The sequence below is a fragment of the Triticum aestivum genome, chromosome 7A, assembly GCF_018294505.1.
Source record: "Triticum aestivum cultivar Chinese Spring chromosome 7A, IWGSC CS RefSeq v2.1, whole genome shotgun sequence".
NCBI lineage: Eukaryota > Viridiplantae > Streptophyta > Magnoliopsida > Poales > Poaceae > Triticum > Triticum aestivum.
Window position 1 is genome coordinate 210075318 of NC_057812.1, and position 8452 is coordinate 210083769.

At 43.4% G+C, this 8452-nt stretch overlaps 1 pseudogene; it reads left to right on the forward strand.

The window, feature by feature from the left end:
- Positions 1–4304: 4304 nt before the first annotated feature.
- Positions 4305–5077, forward strand: LOC123153265 (uncharacterized; annotated as a pseudogene).
- Positions 5078–8452: the final 3375 nt, after the last annotated feature.

Here is an 8452-nt window from a genome sequence, read left to right on the forward strand (position 1 = left end):
ATTTTAATATTTTTCCTCCAATATTTCATTTATTTTGGAGAAGTCATATTATCTCCTCTCTTTAATTTTTAATGTGAAATATTTTTCGAAGAGAAATAATTAAAATCAAATCCTCTTTTCATTATTTGATAAAAGAATCAAATATGAAGACCGGGAAATCCCCAACTCTCTCCGAGGGTCCTTGAGCTGCTTAGGATTTCGAGGATTACAGAACGAAAAAGCAATAAAACATGATATGGATGGATGATCTATGTATAACATTCCAAATCGAAAATTTGGGATGTTACATACGGTAAGTAAACCGACTCCAAAACAGTTCTAATGGCAATATTTCTCCGTTTTAGAATATATAGAAAATAGGAAAATAAGAAGCAGACCGGAAAGGACACGGGGCTTCCACGAGGGCGGAGGGCGCGCCCTACCCCCTGCCTCGTGGGCACCTCGTGTGCTCTCCGGACTCCGTTTTCTTGCACGATACTTCTTTTGGTCGGTAGGAATTCATTATATAATCTCCCGAAGGTTTTGACCACCGTATCACACAAATATCTCTTGTCTTTGTTTTGAGATGTTTCTGTTGCAGATTTAGAGCAAGATGTCTTATCAAGAGTCAGTCGGGGAGAGTCGAGTGTCTCATCCAACACCGGGGCCAAGAGCAAACAGCAATGATGAACACTTTGGGCCATCAACTAAGGAAGAGATGGAGGCCGATTTGAAAAGGATAGATGCCATGGAGGAGGATGAAGAAGTTACTTCCCGCCTTCGAGCAGGATTCACCATGGGGGAACTACAGATCTCGGCTATTCCAAACTCGATCATCCCTTCCAATGTTAGATTTCTTTCTTATGAAAATATGAAAAAGAGTGTTACTTGTTCTCCCGCATCTATGCAACATTCTTGGGTGAAGGGAGCTTTAGCCGTCACGAGCAAGCTCCGTAAGGAAATAATGGGCCTCAAGCAGCAAGTCAATAAGCTCGAAGAAGAGAATCGTATCTTGTGGGGTATCATCGCCAAGAATATCACATCACCACCCCCGAAGAAGGAGACATAAACACATGGGTATGGGCACTCCCCTTGGCAACTGCCAAGCTTGGGGGAGTGCCCCGGTATCGTATCACCATCACTTTTATCTTTACCGTTTTTCTTAGTTCGATCCTTTTGATAATATCTTGATCTAGTAGAATAAAGTTTTAGTATGATCTAGTTGTGAGGTTTGCTTTATGATCTTCCTATGTAATCGAGTCCGTGAGCTATATAATAAAGATTAGTGTTGAGTCAAGGGCTTGCTTATTTTGCTACGATCTTGAGGGAATAAAATAAAAGAGAAGAAATAAAAATAAATAAAGAGATCATATGGATCTTATGAAGAGTAATGAGCTCACATATAAAGAGTATGATGAATAAAAGTTGTTGAGAGTTGACAAACATAGTTTTGGTCATCGTTGCAATTAATATGAAGTAATAAAGAAAGAGAGGTTCACATATAAATATACTATCTTGGACATCTTTTATGATTCTGAGCACTCATTAAAATATGACATGCTAAAGAGTTGACGTTGGACAAGGAAGACAACGTAATGGGTTATGTTTTCTTACATCTAAGATAAATTATATTGTCATGGATTATCCAACATGTTGAGCTTGCCTTTCCCTCTCGTGCTAGCCAATTTCTTTGCACCAAGTAGAGATACTACTTGTGCTTCCAAATATCCCTAAACCCAGTTTTGCCATGAGAGTCCACCATATCTACCTATGGATTGAGTAAGATCCTTCAAGTAAGTTGTTATCGGTGCAAGCAATAAAAATTGCTCTCTAAATATGTATGTCTTATTAGTGTGGAGAAAATAAGCTTTATACGATCTTGTGATATGTAAGAAATAAAAGCGACGGACTGCATAATAAAGGTCCATATCACAAGTGGCAATATAAAGTGACGTTCTTTTGCATTAAGATTTCGTGCATCCAACCATAAAAGCGCATGACAACCTCTGTTTCCCTCTGCGAAGGGCCTATCTTTTATTCTTGTCTTATACTTCATGCAAAGAGTCATGGTGATATTCACCTTTCCCTTTTTAATTTTATCCTTTGGCAAGCACAATGTGTTGGAAAGATCCAGATATATATAGCAAATTGGATGTGAGTTTTCATGAACTATTATTGTTGACATTACCCTTGAGGTAAAACATTGGGAGGCAAAACTATAAGCCCCTATATTTCTCTGTGTCCGATTAAAACTTCATGACCATAAATATCGCGTGAGTGTCAGCAATTGTGAAATACTAAATGATAGTTGAGTATGTGGACTTGCTGAAAAGCTCTTATATTGACTCTTTCCTATGTTATGATAAATTGCAATTGCCTCAATAACTGAGATTAGAGTTTGTTGGTTCTCAATGAAGTTTATAATTTATACTTGAAATTGTGATTGAATTATTACTTTAGTATAAGAGATCATATGACTATATATATATATGTTGCTGTTCTAAGAATGATCATGATGCCTTCATGCTAGTATTTTATTTTTATCGACACCTCTATCTCCAAACATGTGGACATATTTTTTGATTTCGGCTTTCGCTTGAGGACAAGCGAGGTCTAAGCTTGGGGGAGTTGATACGTCCATTTTGCATCATGCTTTTATATTGATATTTATTGCATTATGGATTATTATTACACATTATGTCACAATACTTATGCTTATTCTCTCTTATTTTACAAGGTTTACATGAAGAGGGAGAATGCCGGCAGCTGGGATTCTGGGCTGGAAAAGGAGCAAATATTACAAACCTATTCTGCACAGCTCCAAAAGTCCTAAAACTTCACGGAAGTTATTTCCAGAATATATAAAAACTATTGGGCGAAAGAAGTTTCAGAGGGGGGCCACACCCTGGCCACGAGGGTTGGGGCGCGCCCTACCCCCCTGGGCGGGCCCCTCTGGCTCGTGGGCTCCCTGGTGGCCCTCCGATGCCCATCTTCTGCTATATGAGGTCTTTCGTCCGAGAAAAAATAGTAAGCAAGCTTTGGGGAAGAAACTCCGCCGCCACGAGGCGGAACCTTGGCGGAACCAATCTAGGGCTCCGGCAGAGCTGTTCTGCCAGGGAAATTTCCCTCCGGGAGGGGGAAATCATCACCATCGTCATCACCAACGATCCTCTCATTGGGAGGGGGTCAATCTCCATCAACATCTTCACCAGCACCATCTCATCTCAAACCCTAGTTCATCTCTTGTATCCAATCTTTGTATCCAAACCTCAGATTGGTACCTGTGGTTTGCTAGTAGTGTTGATTACTCCTTGTAGTTGATGCTAGTTGGTTTACTTGGTGGAAGATCATATGTTCAGATCCATTATACATATTAATACCCCTCTGATTATGAACATGAATATGCTTTGTGAGTAGTTACGTTTGTTTCTGAGGACATGGGAGAAGTCTTGCTATAAGTAGTCATGTGAATTTGGTATTCGTTTGATATTTTGATGAGACGTATGTTGTCATCCCTCTAGTGGTGTCATGTGAACGTCGAATACATGACACTTCACCATTGTTTGGGCCTAGAGGGAGGCATTGGGAAGTAATAAGTAGATGATGGGTTGCTAGAGTGACAGAAGCTTAAACCCTAGTTTATGCGTTGCTTCGTAAGGGCTGATTTGGATCCATATGTTTCATACTATGGTTAGGTTTACCTTAATACTTCTGTTGTAGTCGCGGATGCTTGCAATGGGGGTTAATCATAAGTGGGATGCTTGTCCAAGTAAGGACAGTACCCAAGCACCGGTCCACCCACATATCAAATTATCAAAGTATCGAACGCGAATCATATGAACGTGGTGAAAACTAGCTTGACGATAATTCCCATGTGTCCTCGGGAGCGCTTTCCTTCATATAAGAGTTTGTCCAGGCTTGTCCTTTGCTACAAAAAGGATTGGGCCACCTTGTTGCACCTTATTTACTTTTACTACTTGCTACTCGTTACAAATTACCTTATCACAAAACTATCTGTTATCGATAATTTCAGTGCTTGCAGAGAATACCTTACTGAAAACTGCTTATCATTTATTTCTGCTCCTCGTTGGGTTTGACACTCTTACTTATCGAAAAGCTACGATAGACCCCCTACACTTGTGGGTCATCAGTCATCATCCCCTCCTTGATCAGAACATGCCTGCTGATTCAAAGGTGTTTGAGATATCAATTGGTGCTTCTAACTTTGTGCCAGTCGTGCTCGTTGAGCCAATTGCCACTTCTGCTGCCGCTTCACTGAAGGCCAAGAATGATGGTAGGGGAAACAACATGAGTGGCAGCCGTTCATGTCCACATTCATGCTAAACAAAATGCGTGAGCTCATCTCTAGTGGGGTTAGGACTGACAAGGGCTTCAAGGAGGTGCATTTGAACACTTTTGCGAAGCAGGCGTTCGAGTTCTGTGGCCAGGAGGTGACCGCCACCCAGGTGTACAACCACCTGAGGAAGTGGAGAGCTCGCTGGATCCAAGTGTCCAAGCTCAGAGACCTTAGCGGCGCGTCCTGGGATTAGAGCACTTGCTCTATCTTTTTGGAGGCAAAGCACTACACTGGCCATGTCGTGGTTAGCTCATTGTTCCCTTGGTTTGCACACCGTCAAACATTGCCTTCTAGCAACTAACAACACTTGTGCTTCTATCCTAGGACCACCCCAAGGATGCTGAGTTTCTCAACAAACCCATCCAAAACTACAACTAGATGCAACACATCTTCTCCTTCGGCATTGCAACCGGCAAGCATACCATGGGCTCCGATGAGCCTCTCGGTTCTCCCATGCCAGAGTTCCCAGGCACCCTGGATGTAGAGACGGTCCTTTATGGCCCTGATAAGCCATTTGAGCGTGTCCCTGTGGTCGTTAGGAAGAGGAAGAGGGGCGACCTGATGGAGGAGGAGACCGGTGTCTTCACCAGCATGACTGAGGCTGTGAAGGAGGTGGAAACCACCATTACGGAGAGCAAGACCCTGGAAATCCACCCTGACCTAAACAACGCCATCATGGAGCAAGGTGGCTTCAGCAACGAGGCTCTCATGGCAGTCTCTGAGCCACCTGTTGGACAATAATGAAACGCCCTCGATGCAGCTATATCTCCTACGTGTCGAAGCACGACTTAGAGGCATAACCGCATTGAAAGCAATGTCGCAAGTAAGGTAATCTTCACACAACCCATGTAATACATAAGGGAAAGAGATACATAGTTGGATTACAATCGCCACTTCACACAAATACATGAATAAAGCATTACATCAACCAGATACAATCAAGGTTCGACTACGGAACCCAAAATAAAAGAAGACTACCCCAAAAGCGACATGGTCCCTGATCGACCCCAACTGGGCTCCACTACTGATCAACTAGAACGAAACAACACAAAGGACAAGATCTTCATCGAGCTCCTCCTTGAGCTTGGTTGCGTCATCTGCATGGTAACCTCGGCACCTGCAAGCTGGTTTTGGAAGTATCTGTGAGTCACGGGGACTCAGCAATCTCACACCCTCGCGATCAAGACTATTTAAGCTTATGGGTAAGGTAAATGTATGATGTGGAGCTGCAGCAAGCGACTAGCATATATGGTGGCTAACATACGCAAATGAGAGCGAGAAGAGAAGGCAAAGCACGGTCGAGAAACTATGATCAAGAAGTGATCCTAGAACAACCTACATCAAACATAACTCCAACACCGTGTTCACTTCCCGGACTCCGCCGGAAAGAGATCATCACGGTAACACACGCGGTTGATGTATTTTAATTAAGGTCAACTTCAGGTTTTCTACAAACGGACATTAACAAATTCCCATCTGCCCATAACCGCGGGCACGGCTTTCGAAAGTTCAAATCCCTGCAGGGGTGTCCCAACTTAGCCCATCACAAGCTCTCACGGTCAACGAAGGATATTCCTTCTAGCGGGAAGACCCGATCAGACTCGGAATCCCGGTTACAAGACATTTCAACAATGGTAAAACAAGACCAGCAAAGCCACCCGAATGTGCCGACAAATCCTGATAGGAACTGCACATATCTCGTTCTCAGGGCACACCGGATTGTCCAAACTTCCGGTAGGCCAGCCCAGAGTTGCCCCTGGTGGCCACCGGCGGCTGACAAGGTGGACCAACACTCAGAGGAGCACTGGCCCGGGGGGGTTAAAATAATGATGACCCTTGAGAGCGCGACTCCCAAGGGAAAAGAAAAGGCTAGGTGGCGAATGGTAAAACCAAGGTTGGGCCTTGCTGGAGGAGTTTTATTCAAAGCGAACTGTCAAGGGGTTCCCATTGTAACCCAACCGCGTAAGGAACGCAAAATCTGAGAACATAACACCGATATGATGGAAACTAGGGCGGCAAGAGTGGAACAAAACACCAGGCATAAGGCCGAGCCTTCCACCCTTTACCAAGTATATAGATGCATTAATTAAATAAGAGATATTGTGATATCCCAACAAGTAAACATGTTCCAACAAGGAACAACATCTCCATGTTCCCACATGGAATAAACTTCAATCTTCACCTGCAACTAACAACGCTATAATAGGGGCTGAGCAAAGCGGTAACATAGCCAAACAACGGTTTGCTAGGACAAGGTGGGTTAGAGGCTTGGCTTAACAATATAGGAGGCATGATAAGCAAGTGGTAGGTATCGCGGCATAGGCATAGCAAAAGAGCGAGCAACTAGCAAGCAAAGATAGAAGTGATTTCGAGGGTATGGTCATCTTGCCTGAAATCCCCCCAGGAAGAAGAACGAGTCCATGAAGAAGACAAACGGACGTAGTCGAACTGGTCCTCACAAACGCGACGTAATCGAAACCAACCCAAAGAAGCAACACCGGAAAAGAAGCACACAACATAGTAAACAAACCACACACGAACATGGCATGATATGCGGGATGCGGTATGCGATGCATATGCATGATTTGGAAAGGAATGATTGAAACTGGCCTCAACTTTGAAATCCAAGAGTGCCACTGGAAAGGTGAGATGATTTTGGTTGAAATCGATATAAAGATCACCGGGATCGGATGCACGGTTTGGAAATGGCAAGCAAAACAAATATGGCACCGGTCTGCGATAAACAGCAAGTAGCCATCTAAATGCATCAAGTTAAATATGCTACATCACTCAAACATGGCAACAAAATACATGGCAGGGATCCACTCAAGATGCTTGACAAAAGATGAACACTGAGCTACGGCTAATTCACTCATTAACAGGTTCAAACAAGCATGGCAAAAGGGCAAACGATAACAGGTTTCAGACTTAGTGAAATTAACACAAGTCTGGAATTTATCATCAGGAAGCACACTTTAGAGCATGAAAACTACAAGCTACAGGAACTTAACATGGTAAGGCAAGGCATGGCATCAAGCTACTCAAAGCACTTAACAAAAGTCCCTTAGTGACCTTGAGCCAAAAGGGATCAGAAAATACAATTGCAAGCATGTGAACATGGCAAAAACATAAACAGATTCAGACTTGGTGAAAAACTGGAGCATGCAAAACAGATTAACAAGTAGGCATGTTTACGAGCTTGATGCACTCACTACAAAGCATGGCATGCCAAACTAAGCATACAACCTTCAAGAATACATGACATAGAAGCTAGACATGGCAAGAACAACAACATAGCATGCACGGATAAATAGCAACATCCTCGGCAAAATCGCTAACAAGTCAACAATCTGCCAGGATTCACGATATAGCAAAAGTAGAGCTCGATTGACTCAAGCTAGGGTGCTCCATAAATGCAACCAAAGACATGGATGGATAGAGCACCACAATGTTAACAAATCATCCTTACTAATCATCCTCAAAAGAGGCACGAATCACTAGGAAACAACATGAACATATGGCATAATGACAAAATCAGAACAAGGACTTAGTGAAATTCTAAGTCCCTGAAATCAGCATTACCGATTACGCTACTTTGCAAGCTTGTGCTAGTCACCACAAATATCACAAAAATACATGGCAAGCACCTCTGTAAAGATGGCATGGCATATAACAAAACACATGTAGAGCTCAGAGTCATAGCATGCACACATTAAACATGGCAAAAATGACAAAAGTCTATTTGATGAAACAGATCTGGCAAAATACTCACATAGCCCTCTTCCAACAACATTTCGGGCATCAAGATGAGCTCAAATTAAAATGATGCAATGAGATGAATTGATGTACTCGTCGAGACAAACATTTTGATATGCTACACGCCCGAAACGGAGCTACGGATGCAGAGTTATGGCAGGTCAAAGTATACAAAATAATAGGGTTAGGGACGAGGAAGTCAACCGAGGGGGGATTTCCAGATCTCAGATCCGGATCGGGCGGCACGCAGAACGAGGAACGCCGGGGAGCTCGTGGCCGGAACAGTAGCGCCGGAGAAAAGAGGCCGACAAGGGGGAGGTGCGCCGACGACGAGGAGGCCGGACGGCAGGGCGGCATTGC